The sequence below is a fragment of the Vombatus ursinus genome, unplaced genomic scaffold, assembly GCF_900497805.2.
Source record: "Vombatus ursinus unplaced genomic scaffold, bare-nosed wombat genome assembly UNPS02014773.1, whole genome shotgun sequence".
Classification (NCBI taxonomy): Eukaryota; Metazoa; Chordata; class Mammalia; order Diprotodontia; family Vombatidae; genus Vombatus; species Vombatus ursinus.
The window spans coordinates 27268723-27288035 of NW_020954551.1; positions in this window are offsets into that span (position 1 = coordinate 27268723).

Consider the following 19313-nt stretch of genomic DNA (forward strand, 5'->3'; position numbering starts at 1 on the left):
AGTAAATGCTTATTTTTTTTGTTTGTTTTTTCTTTCATTCATTCACTAACTCATTTATTCATCATTGTAATTTTTTTCTTATAACTTTTCATAAAAGCACATAGTTTAAGACCCGGAAGTGATCTTACAAACTTTAAACATTCTTCCTATGATATTTCATGTGTATACCTCCAAACTCCTTATCTAGAATGTAAATTATTTGCGGGCAGGTGCCATGCTTTACATCCCTTGCCCAACAGAATTTATAACATCTATGGATTGTGTCCAACATTTGTTGATTGGATTTGTTTAAACTATTGATTGACACTATATAGAATTTGGTGAAGAAAAGGTAAACTTTATTCTAAACCCCAGTCCTAGATTCCCCCCTCTCATTCTGTATGCATTAGTAGGGTTTTGCTCAAATTCTCTATGTTTCTCTTACTCTAACTCTGTCTACATATATAGGAAGCAGTCTGGTATAAGTAAAATTCTAGGGGACTGGAAATCAATACCCTTGGGTTTGAATACCCACATGGCTATTTACTGATTCTGAAAACTTGTGCAAATTACTTCCCTCCCTGAGCCTCAGTTTCCTCATTTATTAAATGCGAGTAATAATATTTGCACAACCTACTTTACAAGGTAATCATGGAAAAATGTTCTTAATTTTAATGTGGAAATATGGGAACAACACATGCTTTCGTTAGCATGGAAAATTCCCTCCACCAACAAAGACCATATTTGCTCTTTGACTTAATAGAAAAGTCCCACAAAGTTGTCTAAGACAAAAGAGGTTAGAAGACTTGCCCAGGGTCATACAATGGCAAATGCCAGAGGTGTGATGTGAACCCAGCCTTTCTGATTCCATACCTATATATAATTCCTTAAATACAAGCTCTTTGAGGACAGGGATATTGTTTTTTGTTTTGTTTTGTTTGTTTGTTTTTTTATGTGTGTGTGTGTGCGTTTGTCTTTTTTTTTTGTTTATTTTCCTTTTTGTATCTCCAATGCACAGCACAATGTTTAGTAAGGAGTAAGTCCAATAAAACTTGGGGATTGACTGGTAACTATATGGTGCAGTGGACAGAGTGCCAGGCCTGGAATCAGGAAGACCCGAGTTCATATCCAGCCTCAGATACTTATTAACTGTGTGACCCTGTGCAAGTCACTTAATCATGTTTGCCTCAGTTTCCTCATCTGTAAAATGAGCTGAAGAAGGAAATGCCAAACCACTCTAGCATCTTTGCCAAGAAAACTTCAAATGGGGTCATGAAGAGTCAGACACGACTGAACAACAACAACAAATACTACTGGTCAAGCAACCTTTCTGAGCCTATTAAACTTTAAATCACTATATAAATTTAGGTCATTAATTCTCCACTCGATTTTCCCCATGAAAATACGCTCTTTCCTTGTTTCCATTCATGTCTCCTGGTTTCCCCCTCCCCTTCACTGTGTACGCCATGTTATCCTGACACTTCACTCACTGAATCATGGCCCCTGGATTTATCGTGGATGACACATGGGGTGAAGAACTTCTAAGGGAGGCAGTGGTTTCAAACACAAATAGAAATGGATTCCAACAGGTGTCTGTTGAATTAGAAAACCACAAATCAACATTATCTATGTTGTATTGCACTTTTGTTTATTTTGTTAAAGATTTTCCAATTACACTCTGGTAGACCTTTGAAAATCCAATTTTGCTGTTGTTTAGTTGTCTAACTCGTGGTGACCCTATTTGGGTTTTCTTGGCAAAGATACTGGAGTGGTTTGCCATTTCCTCCTCTAGGTCATTTTACAGGTGAGGAAACTGAGGTCAACAAAGTTAAGTGACCTGTCCAAGGTCACACAGTAACTAAGTGTCTGAGAACAGATTTGAAGATGAGTCTTCCTAAGTTCAGGCCCTGCACTCTATCCACTGCACCACCTCGCTGCCCCTGAAAATCAGAAGTACTATGTAACTGTTAGTTGTTTTTCTTATTATTATTATCATGAATCAAGAAGGAATTTCAGCTCCCTTTCGTCCCTGCCAAGTGGGCCATGTAGGCAGATCACTGACATCATGTCATTAAAGATTTATTGACTCAGAAGATAAAAGCACCAATACATATCGAAGAGAAACACCCAAACCAAAGTATGTGTGTGTGGGAGGAACCTCACCAAATTTGAGAAACATGCCTCAACCAAGTTCCACATCTAATATACCCATTAGTCACTCAGAGTTTATAACCACTGTGATGCCTTTCAGCTGCAAAATGGTACGATTGTGTGGTGCAGCAGCCAGCCTGGGCGCCTACATATGAAGCTACATGTATCCAAATTTCATCTTAAAACTAGAAGTTAGGAAAAGTTGTTTTGTTTTTTTTTTATTTCACAAAAAAGTGTGAAAATGCTGTTACCTCTCCTGAACCTCAGCTATTCCCTGGCTTAGAGTAAGGATGAATCAGCCATATACTGACTATTTATACATGAGCGCGCCAGCCGGTATCAAACATACAGCGTACTCACAACACAAGGAGGAGAATGGGAAGTTTCCCAAAGTCAGCCAACGCTTGGATTGCCTCTGGTCTCCAGCTGATCAGTATTTGCAGTGAGTCCTTAACCACGACTCCACCTCCATATGTTCCAGCCCTTTCACCTTTCCCTCTGCCTGTGACAATGAGAATATTGAAATCAATAGTTCTCTCTCCAAGCTACAAACACTCAAGCACTTTAAAATGATGAATATTTCAGAAGAAAACACACACACCAAGCTGAGGACTTGGAAGGTCTATTTTCTAACGTCTAAAGCTTGCAGTAAAAGTGTGGAGAAATCCGAGCAATCTTATTCTGCAGCAATACATCAATCAAATGGGTAATTTAAGATCATCTTTATATAAATAACTCACATTTACATAGCATGTTAAGATCTATAAAGTGTTTTCCTTATAATAACCCTACAAGGGAGGAGGTAGTATAATTATCATTAACCCCAATTTACATGAGGAGAAATGGGCTGGGAGAGGTTAAGTAACTTGCTTATAGTCACTCAGGAATCTGAGGACCAGATTCAAATCCAGCCTGTGGTAATGACTATCTGTGTGATCTTGAAAAAAATCCCAGTCTCTTCAGATCTCAGTTTCTTCATACGTAAATGAGAGTGTTGGACAAGATGCCCTCCAAGGTATCTTCACCTCTAAATTTATGATCTATGTGTTTCTAATAGGTTTCATCAGAGATAAGAATTGACCCCAAGTCCCCTCTCTCCAAATCCCGTGCTCTTTCCTTATTGGTATTCCTATCAATCACTGACAAATTCACAAGTGTGATGGTGTTCATTTGATGCTTCTCACAAACTGTGGATGAAGCATGTGTTTGCGTTGAATATCCAATAGAGGTGACAGATTTATACTGATATCTGCATTCTCTTTTGTTTAATCCCCACTGAGATCAGTAGCATTATCAACTTGTGTGATAACTGATTTCAGGGTTAGGATACAGTGTGGAACCCCAGAACAGAACAAAAGTAACGAGGCCCTACAGGGCACAAACTCATCACCATGGCTCCATTGGCCCAAGTCTCCAGAGGCCATTTTGAATAGGGGACTTCCCTTTAATATCATGTGCAACAGAAAAACAGAAGAGCCCTGTTTTCAGGGATAGTGCAATTGAGTGGATGGAAGAAAGCACTTGACACGGACAAGCTTGTACTCAAATCCACTCAATTGTGAGTACCTTGAGACCAGGGACTGTCTTTTACCTCTTTTTATATCTTCAGCCCTTGCACAGTACCTGGCATGTTCTTTTGTTCACTTGTTTCGGTTGTATCTGACTCTTCATGAGCCCATTTGGGATTTTCTTGGCAAAAATACTAGACTGGTTTGCCATCTTCTTCTCCAGCTCATTTTACAGATGAGAAAACTGAGGCCAATAGGGTTAAGTGACTTACCCAGGGTCACACAGCTAATAAATGTCTAAGGCTGGATTTGAACTCAGAAAGACTCATCTTCCTGATTCCAAACCCAGTGCTCTATCCACTATAGCACTTAGCTGCCCTTGAGTAAGTCATGGGGGCACAGTTATTTCAGGACCATATATTGAGAACTGGAAGGAAACATTTAAGTAAGCAAGCATTTAAAGAACCCCTAATATTATAGGTGAGTAAAATGAGCCTCAAAGAAGTGAAATGACTCTTCAATGGTCATATAACTATAGATGTCTGAGACCAGATTTGAACTCAGGTCATCCTGACTCTAGGCCTAGCACACTATTCACTGTGCCACCTAGCTGCCTTAAAACATAGTTGGCACTGATAAATGTCTATTGGCTGTTAACAGTCCCTTCTTGGATACTTAATAGCTGTGCATTCATGAGTAAATCCCTTAACCTTCCCTCACCTGTAAAATGGTGACTATGATACACATAGTAACCTCACATGGTTGTTTCGAGGGATGAGACAAATACAGAAAGGGCCTGGCAAATCATAAAGCTCAATATAAATGCTAGCTATTATTAAAATGGTAAAATGAGGATAATATTTGTACTACCTACTGCTATGAGGAAAGAATCATACAAATGAGCATTATTATTGATAATAATAATGATGATTATTATTATTAAGAGGCAGAATAGAATAGTGGCTAGCTAGCCCAGGAGCCTGGAAGTCCTGGGTTTATGCCCTGACTGACATATTCTGGCTATGTGACCCAGGGTAAGTCACTAAATTTCTCCGACCATCCCAGACTTTCTCTCCCACGCCCCTACCCCACCAACTTGGAAAATGAGGAGTCCCACAACTTCAAAAATGGGAGAGACCAAAACCTGCCTCAGGTTAAGAGTTGTGGCTGACAAGGGGAACATCAGTAAAGAGTATAAGTTCATCAAAACCGGGAGAACACTGTACACAGTGACAGCAACACTATGCGATGACCAACTTTGTTAGACTGAGCTCTTCTGAGCAAAGCAATGATCCAAGACAACTCCAAAAGACTCATGATGGAAAATGCTATCCACATCCAGAGAAAGAATTATGGAGTCTGAATGAAGATCGAAGCACCCTATCGTCTCTTTTTTGCTGTTGTTTTTTGTTCTTTCTCATGGTTTTCCCCTTTTGTTCTGATTTGTCTTTCACAACATGACTAGTGTAGAAATATGTTTGATATGATCATACATGTAGAGCCTATAACAGATTGTATGAACCTTGGGAAGGAGAGGGTGAAGGGGTGGAAATTTAGAACTCAAAATCTTATAAAAGTGAGTGTTGAAAACTAAAAATAAATTAATTTAAAAAAAGAACACCCACTCTTCCAAAGGCATATAAGCATTAAGTGGGTTCCATGAGGGGTCTCTGGCATTCGAGAGTGTCACTGACCCCTCTTATTAATTATTGCTAACATGATTAATAAAATGATTAATTACCCAGAAAAAAAGAGAATACACTCATTTGCAAAATATTGCAATGGAAAATAAATGGAAGACTAGGCTTCAGTATCATCTCATGTAACCACGCAGATCAGCCAAGAACATGAAAAGAGAGAATGGCACAAGAACTGGATAATCTCAAGAGCATTGCAAATACAGTTAAAAGAAGCCCAGCAGATGGAATTGAAATGGAACCAATCAGGCCAGCATTTTTCTAGTTCCTTTCCTTGGCAATGCCAGTAGCATCGCTGCATTTATACCAAAATGTACTATGTGAGAGAATGTCAGGGACACTTAAAAAAATGAAGGTAGACAGCAGGGCCAGATCTCACCAAATAGAGACAGAAGAGATCTATGCTAAAAGTGAGGACTTTTAAGGCATTCAGGGTCAATTTTCAAAATATTTCAGAAGGAAAGATTCCAAAAGAATGGAAAAGATCACAGGCTGTGCTTTTCTTGCCCTTTACAGACAAGCTGATTAGTGCTCCAATTTGAATCACAAGGTACTAGACATATCCACACAAAAGGAACAGAGTTGTAAGGCAAGATATCATTATTAAAGAATGCATTGTACCAAATGGAAATCAGCCCATTCCCATTAGCCCTGAAGTGGCACACCACCACTTCGACAGTCAGCACAGCTGACCCCATGCCTCAGCTTCCTGTACTCTGAGGTGTGCTACAGACCTAGCTCATCAAAGGGGCATGGCAGCAGGCAGACATTTCCCCGATGCTGAGCGGTCTAAAGATCCCTGGGGCACAGGAGGTTTTATAGCCCTTGGGAGCTAGATGGAAAAGTACTAATGGAGTTGGTCTCTTTTCACTGGAGCTAGTTCACAAAAGATGAGGAAATATACCTGAGTCTGTGATTCTGGGCTATGGGTTTTATCACTGATTCAAAATGCCTTTTTCACTTGCTTGGCCTTGCACAGGGCGTCTACAAGAGTGGGTAAGAGCTGGGGAAAGATAGTTCCTGAGAAACAGAAGCTTAAGCTAAAAAGTAAGATTTAAGAAAGACTTATCTCATCTTTAGCAGACCAGGAAAGGGTCAGAAGCAGGAATACAGAATGAAGGATATTTGTCTCCCATAATGATAACAGGATAAAATGCAAGATAGAATTCCTGATAGAATGTAAGTTCAATGAGGGCAGGATTCCTCCCTTCCTCCCTCCCTCCCTTTTTTCTTTCCTTCCTTCCTTCTTTCCTTCCTCCCTTCCTTCCTTCCTTCTTCCCAAGTGCCTTGCACATGCCTGACATGTAACCTGTGTTCAAATAAATGTTTGTTGATTGATTTATTGATTGCTTATGAGGAATCAATCAACTATTTCCTCCAAAAGAGTAATCGTCAAAAAGAAGCAACCAAGAATTGATCAGAATGGTCTTTGTGCTGGGTTCAAGCATAAAGAGAAGGAAGAAACTGGACATGGTAGCATCATAGAGCTAGAGACAGAAGACACTTCTGAGGTTATCTAGTCCAAAACTTTGGATTTATATATAATTCAATTCAATAAACATTTATTAAGTACCTACTATGTGCTAGACACTCTGCTGAGCACTAGAGATACAAAGAGGCACAAGACAGTCCATGCAATAATCTAAGGAATATGATATAATATGATATGATAATAACATAATACAACATAGCATAGCATAACATTGCATGATATAATATAATACAACATAATACAATGCAACACAGTGCAAAGAAACATGAATAGAATAGAATAGAACAAAACAGAACAGAACAGAACAGAGTAGAATATAATGGAATGGAATGGAATGAAATGTAATGGAATGTCCCAGGGAGATAAAGTTGCTTTCCCAATTAAGTAAACAAGCATTTATTAAGCATCTACTTTGTGCCAGGCACTGTGCTAAGCACATTTTACAAATGTTATCATATTTGATCCTTATAATAACCTTTGGAGGGAGGTATTATTATGATCTCCATGGTACAGTAGGAGAGACTGAGGAAGACATAGTTTAAGTGACTTGCTCAGGACCACATAGATAGTAAGTGTCTGATGCTGAATTTGAACTTGGGTCTTCCTGATTAAAGACCCAGTGCTTTCTACTGTGGAACAGCCCTGCCTTGAAGGTCACACATATAATAACCATCAAAAGCTGGAAGTGAATCCTGTCCTCCTACTCCAGAATAAGTTTTCTTTCCATTCCACCAATCCATCCAAGATCACATTTGGGAAACCATATGAATATTTTAAGGATACAAAATTCTTTGCTGCTGAAAACACTAGTATTCCCCTAGTGATAATGTGAGGCTGTGGATTACAAAACACCATGATCTCAAAGAAGAATCAAAACCGCATGTAACCCTAGGACAATAGGGAAGCTGCATGGTGGGCAGGAACAGGCTGTAGCATGTTACCAGTGGTGACTTGGACACAAAGCTCTGCCTAGAAGACATCAATGAATGCCCCCAAAAGCAGGTCATTTGGCAAGAAGAAGAACCAATAGATGTATAACCTAGGCACGACATTGATCCTGATGAGGTATTGAGAAAACCTGAGGGTATTTTCTGGCCATTTAGGTGGATCCTCAATGGATGATTTATCGAAACCATCATGTGGTCTATACCTCATGTTTGACCTCTATATATTCCTACTCTTCCCACTGTGGCTTTCAGGGATGAGCAAGCTCAAGGTTTAGGGAAAGGAGAAGGAAATAGGAAGCTGTTGTTTTATTAACCCACCAAGGCAATCTGGTGCAATAGGAAGAGCGTTGAATTTAGATTAGACAGACCTGGGTTTAAATCCTATCATTTCCCATTTATTCACTGGGTAGCCCTTGGGCAAGCCCATTTAACCTCACTGGGCCTCAGTTTCCTTTTTTATAAAATAATGGCCTGCAAGGCCCCTTCCAGATCTAAATATTTTGCTGCATTATCTCATTATTTACCTTTGCTTTGAACTCACTGGCTGACAAGTAAAAGACATCCATGAGTACTCTTATAATTTGTAGAAAATCAGGGCTTAGAAAGTACTTATAACTTGGGTTAGCTTTTGGAAAGCCCATGAATCAGGGGGCCATGAGTGCTACGAAAAAAAATAACTGGCATTTATACACACTTTTTTGATCTGGATCCATTATTACATTGGGGTGGTGAGCTCCCAATTTAGAAACTCCTGGTATCCATACAGATAGGCAATTTAGCTATAACATAGTCTTAGAGTCACGTGAGACACTGGGAGATTAAGCAAATTGTTGAGGGCCATATAGGTATTAATGGCAGAGGTAGGAACTTGAAGTCACATTTTCTTGACTCCAAGACCAGCCCTCTATCCATTACCTCCTCCTCTCATCATCTCTGACATTTATATAACCTTTCAAATTTGCAAAACCCTATGTAGTTTATCTCTTTTGAGCTTACAATAACTCTAGATACCAAATCTATTATGATCTCCATTTTACAGATGAAGAATTTAAGACTGAGACAGTTTAAGTGACTTTCCCAACATCTCACAGTTAGTACCAGAGGCAAGCACTGACTTCAGGACCCGTTTTCTAACTGCAATGCCACGGATAAGAATCATAGATGATGAGAAGGTGTAACTGGGTTGTGAGCTACACCCATGGTGAATGGAACCACAATGACAAAACTATTGATTCAGTGTGTCATTGTGAAGTTCATAAGATGATAGCTATAAAGGTAGAAGATACCTGAAAGGTATTATCAGAAGTCAAAGATACTGAGAAAGAGAGGAAAATGAGGGTGCTTTTCCAAGTATTATATCAAAAGCAAATAATATTTGAGGAATCTCCCCAGAATTCCTTCTCTCTGAATAGAGAATAATAATAACAGTAATAGCTAGCATTTATATAGTTTTTTTATGGCTTACAAAGCATTTTACATATGTTTTCTCATTTGACCCTTACAATGCCCCTGTGAGGTAGGTGCTTTTATTATTCCCTCCTTACAGATGAGGAAACGGAAGCTAAGAAAAAATAAGTGCCACAACCAGAAAGTGTTTGTGGGAGGATTTGAATGAAGGTTTTCCTGATCCAAGTTCAACACTCTATCCACTTGCACCACTTAGCTTATCTTTTATGCCTTTGAAGGGCAGAAAGTCAAACCCTTAGGGGACCCAAGCCACCACCTTCACCAGATAACCAAGATCTTCTGTGAATACTTCAAACAGCTGAGGTTTTCGCAGGGGCTCCATTGGTACATGTGGCTGATGTTAGCTGGAAAGAAGACAGGCTTAAAATTCAGAATCAGACACACATTGTTGGACATGGTCAATGTGGGAATTTAGTTTGCTGGACTATCAATATTTCTGACAAGGGTTTCCTTTTTCTTTTTCTATCTCCAAGATAAAGAATTTCTTATGTGCAAAACCAGATCTCATTGTAATACCTCTTCTCCAAGGTATCTAGGGAACATTAGGATAAATGGATCCCTCAGTAGCGACCAATGTATGGACACCTCAGAGAGAATCCAGCTTCCATCATTTCCCAGAGCTAATATGATATGGACTTCATGGACTGGTCTCTTCGTACACAATACAGCGTGCCATATGCCTTGACTTGTGTTCATGCTGCAGCTCCTATCCCATTAGTTCCTAAACTCACTGAGAGCAGAGACTCTGTCATTTCTTCATCATTGTACCTCTAAATCGTTGTATCTAGTAGACTAAATGTTCAACCGAATTCAGTTCAACAATCATTCATTGTTTACTATATGCCAGGTACTATAGTAACCATAGTAGACACAAAGATAAAAATGAAACAGTCCCTACCGTCAAGGAGCTTACCTTCTCATGGAAAAATAAGATTTAAACAGAAAAGCAAATACAAAATACACACAAAATAAATATGAAACAATTTCAGGGTGTGAGAACAATTACAAGCAGAGGAATCGGTGGAGCTTTAAAGGGAGTTAGGAGCTATAGGAGGCAGCGATGGGAAGGGAGAGCATTTCAGGCATGGGGAACACTGGGAAAAGATATGATGATGGTAGATGAAATGTCCTGTATTGGGAACAATCAATCAATATGCATATATTAAATCTCTACTGCACACCAGACACTGTACTAGTTGCTAAGGATATAAATACAGAGGATATAATATCTACTCTCAGGGACCTTACATTCCAAAAAGGAAAATAAGTCCATGCGTAAATATATGCAAAATATTTATGAATAGAATAAATGCAAATAATTACAAAGTAGTTAATTATAAGGCAAGAGGGTCAGGACTAGCAGTTGAAGGGATCAGGAAAGAAGTTTCTTAGGAAATACAGCCTGAGCTGTATCTTGAAGAAAGAAGGATTCTATAGGCAGCCAATAAAGCTTTTTGAGCAGGGGAAGGGCCTGGTCAGACTTTTCATAGTTAATAAAATTTTATAGACAATTTATAAAAGAGTATAAAATCATTATTGATGCCTCATCAAAGCTCTGCTTGGTGGATACTGCATTATTGTCTGTCTCTGAGCAGATCCTGAGAAACAAGTCACTTTCAATAAATCACCAAACTCCCAAGATCTGTCTCTCATTAGTGTGACTCTCTTAGGTCCTACAGTTTTATTCATGTATTTAATTCATCATTCCCTTCTGCCTTTCAGCAGGAAAGAAAAAAATTCCTCTTGTGATCTCATAACCAATTAGAATAGTATTTTCTGAAATAAGCCTATTTAAAGTATGTGAATGTTAACTCTCCCCACCCACAAGTTAGAAGAATTCTACTTCACTAGCTGTCCCTATAAGCATTGGGGATTTTTTTTTTGCCTTCTCTAATCTTCTTCTTTTCCTCTAATAGTGAAAAAGAACAAGCGCAATCCAGACTTTTCCCTCTTCCCTCAATCCACTGCTTGATCGGAGCCAAGCTCTGAAACATCAACCCTTTGTTGCTGTAAAGGAATTGCAGCGGTTAACTAGGTAGCAGTAATACCTGATATGTATCCAAATGAGAGGCTGCCTTAGAGTAGTGAATAGAGAGTAGGTCTTAAATTTGGAAAGATCTGTATTCTAATCTTGCTTCTGACAAATACTGTTTGTGCGAGTCTGGGAAAACCACTTAATCTCTTATAGGCAGCTAACTGGTGTAGCACTAATAGAGTGCTCTGCCGGGAATCAGGAAGATCGGAGTTCAAATCCAGCCTCAGACAATTCCTAGCAGGGAGTAGACAGGTGGGGAGGAGAGGCTGGGCAAGTCACTTAACTTCCCTCTGCCTTAGTTTCCTCAACTATAAAATGGGGATGATAATAATAGCACCTACATTCCAGGTTTGTTGTGACAATCACATGAGATAATATTTGTAAAGCACTTAGCACAGTGCCTCCTCCCAACCAGTAACTCTCTAAGATTATAAAATGCAGAGTAGATGCCTCCATTGATTTTCTCCAATTTATTCTGTTTATAGCTTGTTTGTTCAGAGCTATTTGTATGCTGTCTTCCCCACCAGACTGTGAGCTCCTGGAGGGCAGGGACTGTCTTTTGTCTTTTTTCTATCCCCAGCATTAGTATAGTACTCAGCACTTAGTAGGCACTTAATGAATGTTTATTGCCTGACTGACATATCTTCATCACTGAAGGGAATTCTCTGAAGTGATGACACCATAGAGCACATTTATAAATATATGTGTATATATACTCATATGCATATATACATATGTGTATATACATATGTGTACATATACATATAATATGTGTACGTATATATGTATATATATATTTATATTTCAAGCTTTAAGGTTTACAAAGAGCTTTACCTTATAATCTCCCCTGTTCTTCACAACAACCTTTAAGTTGTGACTTAAGTCTCAGACATATTATTCTCTCTTTTACAGATAATGAAACTGAGTCTCAGCAACTTTAAGCTAGGGCAAAACTAAGTCCAGGAGAGTCTCAATAACTTTTGGAGATTTCACTCTGATGTTAAGGGAAGAATTTCAAACCAGTCTCACCTGACCTCAGTCTAGTAGTCTCTATATCCCAGGCTGTGTCTCTATACCACATAAAAAATGAATAACCTGAAAAAATTCCAAGAGTTTATTTCATCTTTAATGTCTACAAAGATAGACTTGTGATAAGAGCGTTTTGGACCTCAATAAATGCATTTTTTATGAGAAGAGTGCTCTGCAGCAGCAGTTTTGCGAATGTAAAGAGCACTGGGGCTGGAAGGCATCACGTCTGGATTTCAGCACCATCAAGGCCCATTAATGCATTATGTGATTTGGAGTAAGTAATTTTATCTCTTTGCCTCAGTTTCTTCATTTATAAAATCTCTAAAAACTCCTTGAAGAATCTATTAAATATAGTTCCCAAAAAAATCCTTCCCAAATACATGGGAGCCACCTATGATCTAGTAAGAACACAGGCTCTGAGTTCTAATTATCACTGACACTTAGTTATTAGGTGACCTTGGGCAGATTACTTGATGAATCAAGTCAACAAGCATTTACTAAGTGCTTACTATGTGTTAGGCACTGTGCTAAGCATTGGGAATACAAGTACAGTATAAGCAGAAAGACAAGTCCCCAGACTCACAGAGCTTCATACAAAAAGAAATTGTATGGGGAGGGATAATGGGTTGGAGAGGACAGGAAGGTAATCAGAGCAGGGCATTGTAGATGAAGACCAAGAAAGTCAGGAAAGTAGATTAGAAAGGAAGGAAGGCACATCGGGCCTAGGCTTTCTCCTGAAAATGGAGGCTCTGCTAGGAACCAGCCAATCAGAGGGAGACTTCAAAGGGGCAGAAGTTACTTCAAATTCATGAAGTGCAGGAAATACTGATAAATATTTAACAACCAGATCTTCAGAAAGAAAAAAATATTGTATAGAAGACATATTGGGCAGCTAGGCGGTACAGTGTTAGAGTGATGGTCCTGGAGTCAGGAAGACTCATCTTACTGAGTTCAAATCTGGCCTCAGACACTTACTAGCTTTGTGACCTTGGGGAAGTCACTTAACCCTGTTTGCCTCAGTTTCCTTATCTCAAAAAGGAAATGGCAAACACTCCAGTATTTTTGCCAAGAAAACTCCAAATGGGATCATGAAGAGTTAGACATGACTGAAACAACAACATATAAAACAGGCTTTGAAATTTAAGATTTTCTTCATCATTTTTAAAGTCTAGACAATCAGCCAAACAACAAATCAAACCATGACTTACTGTGTTTGCATACTAGGAAAATTTAACAATTGACTGTCTCAAGCCAGTTGGAGTTAGTGCCAGCACCCTCATGGGACCAGGGGTGGAGTGAGCTTCCAGGGTGAAGAGGTTTCTGGGATATTGTAGAAAAAGTCCTGTAGTATCAAGAGTAGAGAATGGAGTGGAATGAAGCCATGACTATCCTGGGCCTCTTTCTTTAAATGGAGTTTTGAGGGAGGAACCAGCCAATCAGAGGGACAGGCTATGGGACAGAGGATATTTTATCCTAGAGACACCAGAGGACCACTGAAGTTTCTTGACCAGAGCTCAGACCTGTGCATCAGTTTATCAATTTGACAACTATGTGAAAGGCAGATTAAGGAGAGGAGAGAGAGAGACAAAAGATGAGGACACTTATTAGGAGGTTATCATAACAGTCTAATGGGAGGTGAAAATTTGATTGGAAATTTCCAGTGTGCTTTGGAGTTGAGAGCTTGGAGTTGCGGTTTCTAGATTAAAAGAAAAAGACTTCTTTTGCTACCTCTCACAATATACCTAGTAATGAACATCAATATGTACTTTCAGGTTCACAAAGGAATTTACAAACATTTTCTCATTTGATCCTCACAACAGTTCTCTTAGGTAGGAACTCTAAGTATTTTTCCATTTTCTAAGGGAAACTGAGTTTAAGTGAGTTGCCCATGATTACAAGACTAAAATGTGTCAAGAACAGGATTTGGACCTAGGTTTCACAAAATTCCGATGCAGGCACTGCTTCTAAGGTTGCAACTCCTGTCCCCATATGCACCAAGTAATGGGCAAAAGATGAAGGAGGTATCTCGCTTATGGGTTCCTTACCAGGGCTGAGAAATCTGAGGCAGCTGTACCTTTCACTCCCTCTTTCTTGACAGGGAGTCATTAGGAATGTAAGTGGTTTCAACCATTCAGTCTAGCAGAGGGCATCAGGGCAAAATTGCTGGACTTGGAATTGAGGCTTGGTTAATCTGTCCTGGATCAGACACTCACTGGGTGATCCCAGGCAAATAATTTCAAATGAATTAAAAAAAATCTATTAAGAGCCTACTATGTGCAGAACATTGTATTCCCAAGGGAAATAAAAAGTTTAAATCCAAACTGGTCTCTGTCATCATGGAACTTATAGTGTATTAGCATAGATAGCAGGGATGATCAGGAGAGCCTCTGTTCATTTTGAGCTGCCCCAGCCCCACAAACTGCTTTGTCAGAGAGGTGGACATGCATACTAGCCTTGCTGAGAGACATATGCCCTAGCCCCTTATAGGAATGACACAGGGGGCTCCAGACTGGTCCACAATGACTGGGGCCTGACTCAAAGAAGATTGTTGAGGGAAACTTCCTCCTCTATAACCCTTAAGAGTGAGTCCCCGCTCTCTTTTGGATTTTATAGAATCATCTATTTAGAGTTAGAAAGACCCTTGGGGGCCATTGAGACCTGCCTTCTCACTTTACAAATAAGAAAATTGAGTCTGAGAAAGTGCATGCTCAGGATCACACAGCTAGTATCTGAGGCAGGATTCGAACTCACGTCTTCTGATTCTAAGTCTAACAATATACGGCATTGTGCTACCAAGGTTCCCCAGTAATATATTTGACAAGGTAGGGACTAGTCCAATGATTTCATTGGTTCAGACAAATCCAGCTAAGGAAATTCCTTCTATCAATGCAGGTGGGCACCTCCTCTGAACCTTACGTCTGAAGAACCTTGAGGTCTGAAGAAGACCTCAAATCTTAGAGCATTGAAAAGTTAACTGACTTGTCAAGAGTCACATATCCAGCATGTGTCAGAGGTGAGACTTGAACTCAATTCTTCTTAACTTCAAAGATAGCTCTCGACCAAATAGGCCATATTGCCCCCTACATTGGGTTTTCTTGTCCAGTACTTCTTTGCCTTCAATTTTCAGCAAAGGTATGAAATGCAGGCTCCCCACCCCACCAGCAACAATGGCAACTTGAGGCAAAAACATATGGCAGCAGGAGACATAGGCTATCCTGAGTAAGCCTAATACTATAGAGCTCATCATTGGCTGCCTTCCTCTTTGTGTTTCCTTTCATGAGCACAGGTCAGTAACTAGCAATCCTAAAAAATATACATTTCCAGCCTTGACAATTAGATTGAGGGTCATAGGTCTTGGGATTCAGGCATCAGCTCACCAGACAATAAGATTCCATAGCAGAATTCTTCTTGGGAGAGAAGAGGCCTACTACCAAGATCAGCCTGTACCTGAAAGGCCAAAGAAAGCCTCAGTCTGGCTGGTCGGTAGATCTGGATCTTGTGGGTTGCTCACAAGTGCAATCCAAGGTAAACATGAATTATGTGTTCAATAACCCTGAAAAGGAGTCTCCACCTTCCAGGAGGAATAAAATGAGCTATTTAAATGGCCTCATGTTTTCTGTTCTTGTTTTTTGCACACCTTTGAGTGCTTTGTGTCTAGGTTTGATAGCAGGAAAAATAAAAATGCTATCGATTTTCCCCATTTTTAAGGGAAGACCTCAGATGTCATCCTCTTAAGGGACAAACTTCTGACTGTCCTTGAGAATCTCTGCCTTTTCTCAGAGCTGGCTAAAAGAGCGTGGCCAAACCCTACATGGTAATTTCTGCTAAGCCAGAAGCCAGGGAGGGGAGACGATAGGCAAGCAATGCCCAGCACAAACTCCAGTGGAGAAGAATAGTGTCTGATGGTGTCCATTGGAGCCCCGTCCAGTAGTGTCCAGTAAAGAAGCATCTGTCAGGAGGCCAGCAGGGAGCAGTCCTATCCATGAGAGACAAAGAGAAAAATGGCAGTACAAGCAACAACATTAGCAGCTCTCTAGCCTGAGAAGAGTTAGTTACCACTCCATCAGTCTGCCCTGGCCACACACATTTCCTAAGTGTGTGCCTCTCCAATTATATTCTCTCTGTTTACACTGTCCCCACTGATGGAGGGTTTATTAAGGGCCACAACCCCAGGGTTTTATGGGTTCAATGAGGATATTCAACTCCGTGGGAGATACTCTCTTCTGACAAAGGGTCATAATCTAACCTAATTAAATTAGGCAAGAGTTCCTGTAATCACCTCCTACTATACTAGAAATAAGTAAAAGATACAGACAATCATGTCAATACTATACTTGAAAGCAGTTTTTTCTCAAACTTTCCAGTCTCAGGACCTCTCTACACTCTTAAAAATTATAAAAAGCCCTCCAAAAGACCTTTTATTTTGTGGGTTATATCTATTAGAAATGAAAAGATCTTCTCTATACCACGGGGCAGCTAGTTGGCTCAGTGGATAGAGTGCTGGGCCTGGAGCCAGGAGGACTCATCTTCCTGTGTTCAAATCTGGTCTCAGACGCTTACGAGCTGTGTGACCCTGGGCAAGTCGCTTAACCCTGCTTGTTTCAGTTTCCTCATCAGTAAAATGAGCTGGAGAAGGAAACGGCAAACCACTGTAGTATTTTTATAAGAAAACCCCAAATGGTGCTATGAAGGGTTGGACATGACTAAAATGACTGAACAACAATAACTTTATGGCATAACCTGCTTAGTCATGTCAGTGAGATTTGAAACAACAGATTTGATCCAATAATAAAAAAAGAAATTTGACTTTATCCAATTCGATTAATAAACCTATATTGAGTGACAATTATGTACCAGCACTTAGAGTCAGAATACCTGGGTTGAGTTTCAGTTATATGATCTTGGCAAAGTGATATCCCTTTTTGGGACTCAGTTCCCTCATCTGTAGAATAAAACATTGGACTAGTTGGTTGCTAAGGTCCCTTCTAGCTCTGAAAACTTTTGAATCTAATAACTCACTTTGGAAACAATAGTATAATGATCTAAAGCCAGTTCAAGCCACAGCCATATATATTTTTTTAATTTCTTAACATATTTTTAGCATGTTACTATAGGGCTTAATACACACATATCAAAAATGACAATAGGTGATTGTTCAAAATTACTCCAAAGATAAGTCATCATGGGACATTATGCTTTTTGCTAATGTTGGTTCAATTCACATCTACATTTTTTGTTTTGCGCGTTTTAGTTGTAATGAAAGAATCCTAATTCTCAGCCCCATGCTCTGGGACTTCTAGTGCTGGAGGTCTGGAAGCAACTTCCTGTGAAAAGTTCTTTTTCCCGTTCTTTTCCTGTTCTTGTCTTCTACTGTGTCTAAGCAGAGGCACAAAACTCCAGTGCCCTCATTACCTTTGCCAGAAGCCAATACTCTAAATAAATAACACATTCTGGACAAGGACAGTCCTTGGGGAAGGGGGTAGCTTCAGCTGGGCTTAGGCAAAGCCTGTATCCTGGGAACAGTGCTGCTTCCAAAACCACCCCTACAGCAGGCCATGGATGAGAAGGAACCCATGTTTATTCCATCACAACATGGATCAACTAGGCATTCACACTGCCGGAAACATGCTGTCCTTCCCACCCACCCCTACCCCTAGCATAGCCCATTCTAGGCTCTCCGCTTTCCTGATCTCATTCACCACTGACTTGAGCTATTGGCAGACTGAATGCATCAGGGCTTTAGGGAGGGCTTTCATTTTGGGGAGGGCTCAGTGGAAAACCTGGGCCAGGTTTGTGTCTCTTCTTGGTCCCTCTGTTTAAACTATCCCTCCCCCCGTGCTCTCCTTATAAATCTTAGTTCCTCTCTCTTGCTCCTTTAGTGACATTGAGCAAGTCACTGAAACTCCTTGGATTCAGCTATTCTTCTCTATAAAAGAAGAGGGTTGAACTAGACGGCCTTTCCAGCTGAAGATGTATGATGATTTTGACAACTGCCAATAAACAACCCTTCTCCAGAGACCACCATAACCTTACTGATTTAAGGTCACTAAGAGAAGCTAAGGGCAGGCATTGTTCCTCATGATTCCACAGCAGTTAGCACCTAGGGCCCCTCTGCTGCTTCTTGCAGGTGGCACCTGCCGTAACACCTCTTCCAGCTCTGCAACTCACTGTGTTAACCTTCATTCCTGAAGCTCTTCTCACCGTTCCTAACATTTCTCCTCAGCTCAGAAGCGCTGGGAGCTGTGGAGAGCAGCTGCTTTTCACAGAGGAAAAACCTCTCTGTCAGTTAACATCTTGGTATAGTGGGAGTGGGCATTCAGTGACGCCTTGTCATAACGAGGTACCAGCTAATATGCTGGGCTAGATGAAGGTGACTCTACTCTGACCCTCCATTCAGGGATTGGGAACCTGAGGACTTGAGGCCACATGTGGCCTTCTAGGTCCTTGGGTGCAGCCTTTTGATTGAGTCAAAGTTTTACAGAACAAATCCTTTTATTAAGGAGATTTGTTCTGTGAAGTTTGAACTGAGTCAAAGGGCCACTCTTGAGGACCTAGAGGGCCATATGTGGCCTCAAAGATTCAGGTTCTCCACCCCTGCTCCATTTGCTCCCCATTACCTCTAATAATTGGTTTCCCCCACCTTTCTGGTCTACTTACACCTTATGCCCCACCAAGTACTCTGTGATTCAGCAATGCCTCCACAGAGTTCTTCTTGATTTGTGCATTTTCATTATCTTTCTCTCATCCCCGAAATTCTCTCCCTCCTAATCTATACCTCCTGGATTCTCTGGCTTCCTTCATGACTCAGCTAAAACTGCACCTTCTGCAAGAGATCCTTCCTAATCTCCCTTAATGCTAATACTTTCCCTCTCTTGGTTATCTACAATTTATCCTGTACATGGCCTGTTTGTATGTAATTATTCACATGTTGTCTCTCCCATTAGACACTGAGCTTCTTGAGATCAGGGATCAGTCCCCCCTGCCCAAATTTCTTTGTCTCTCTAGGGC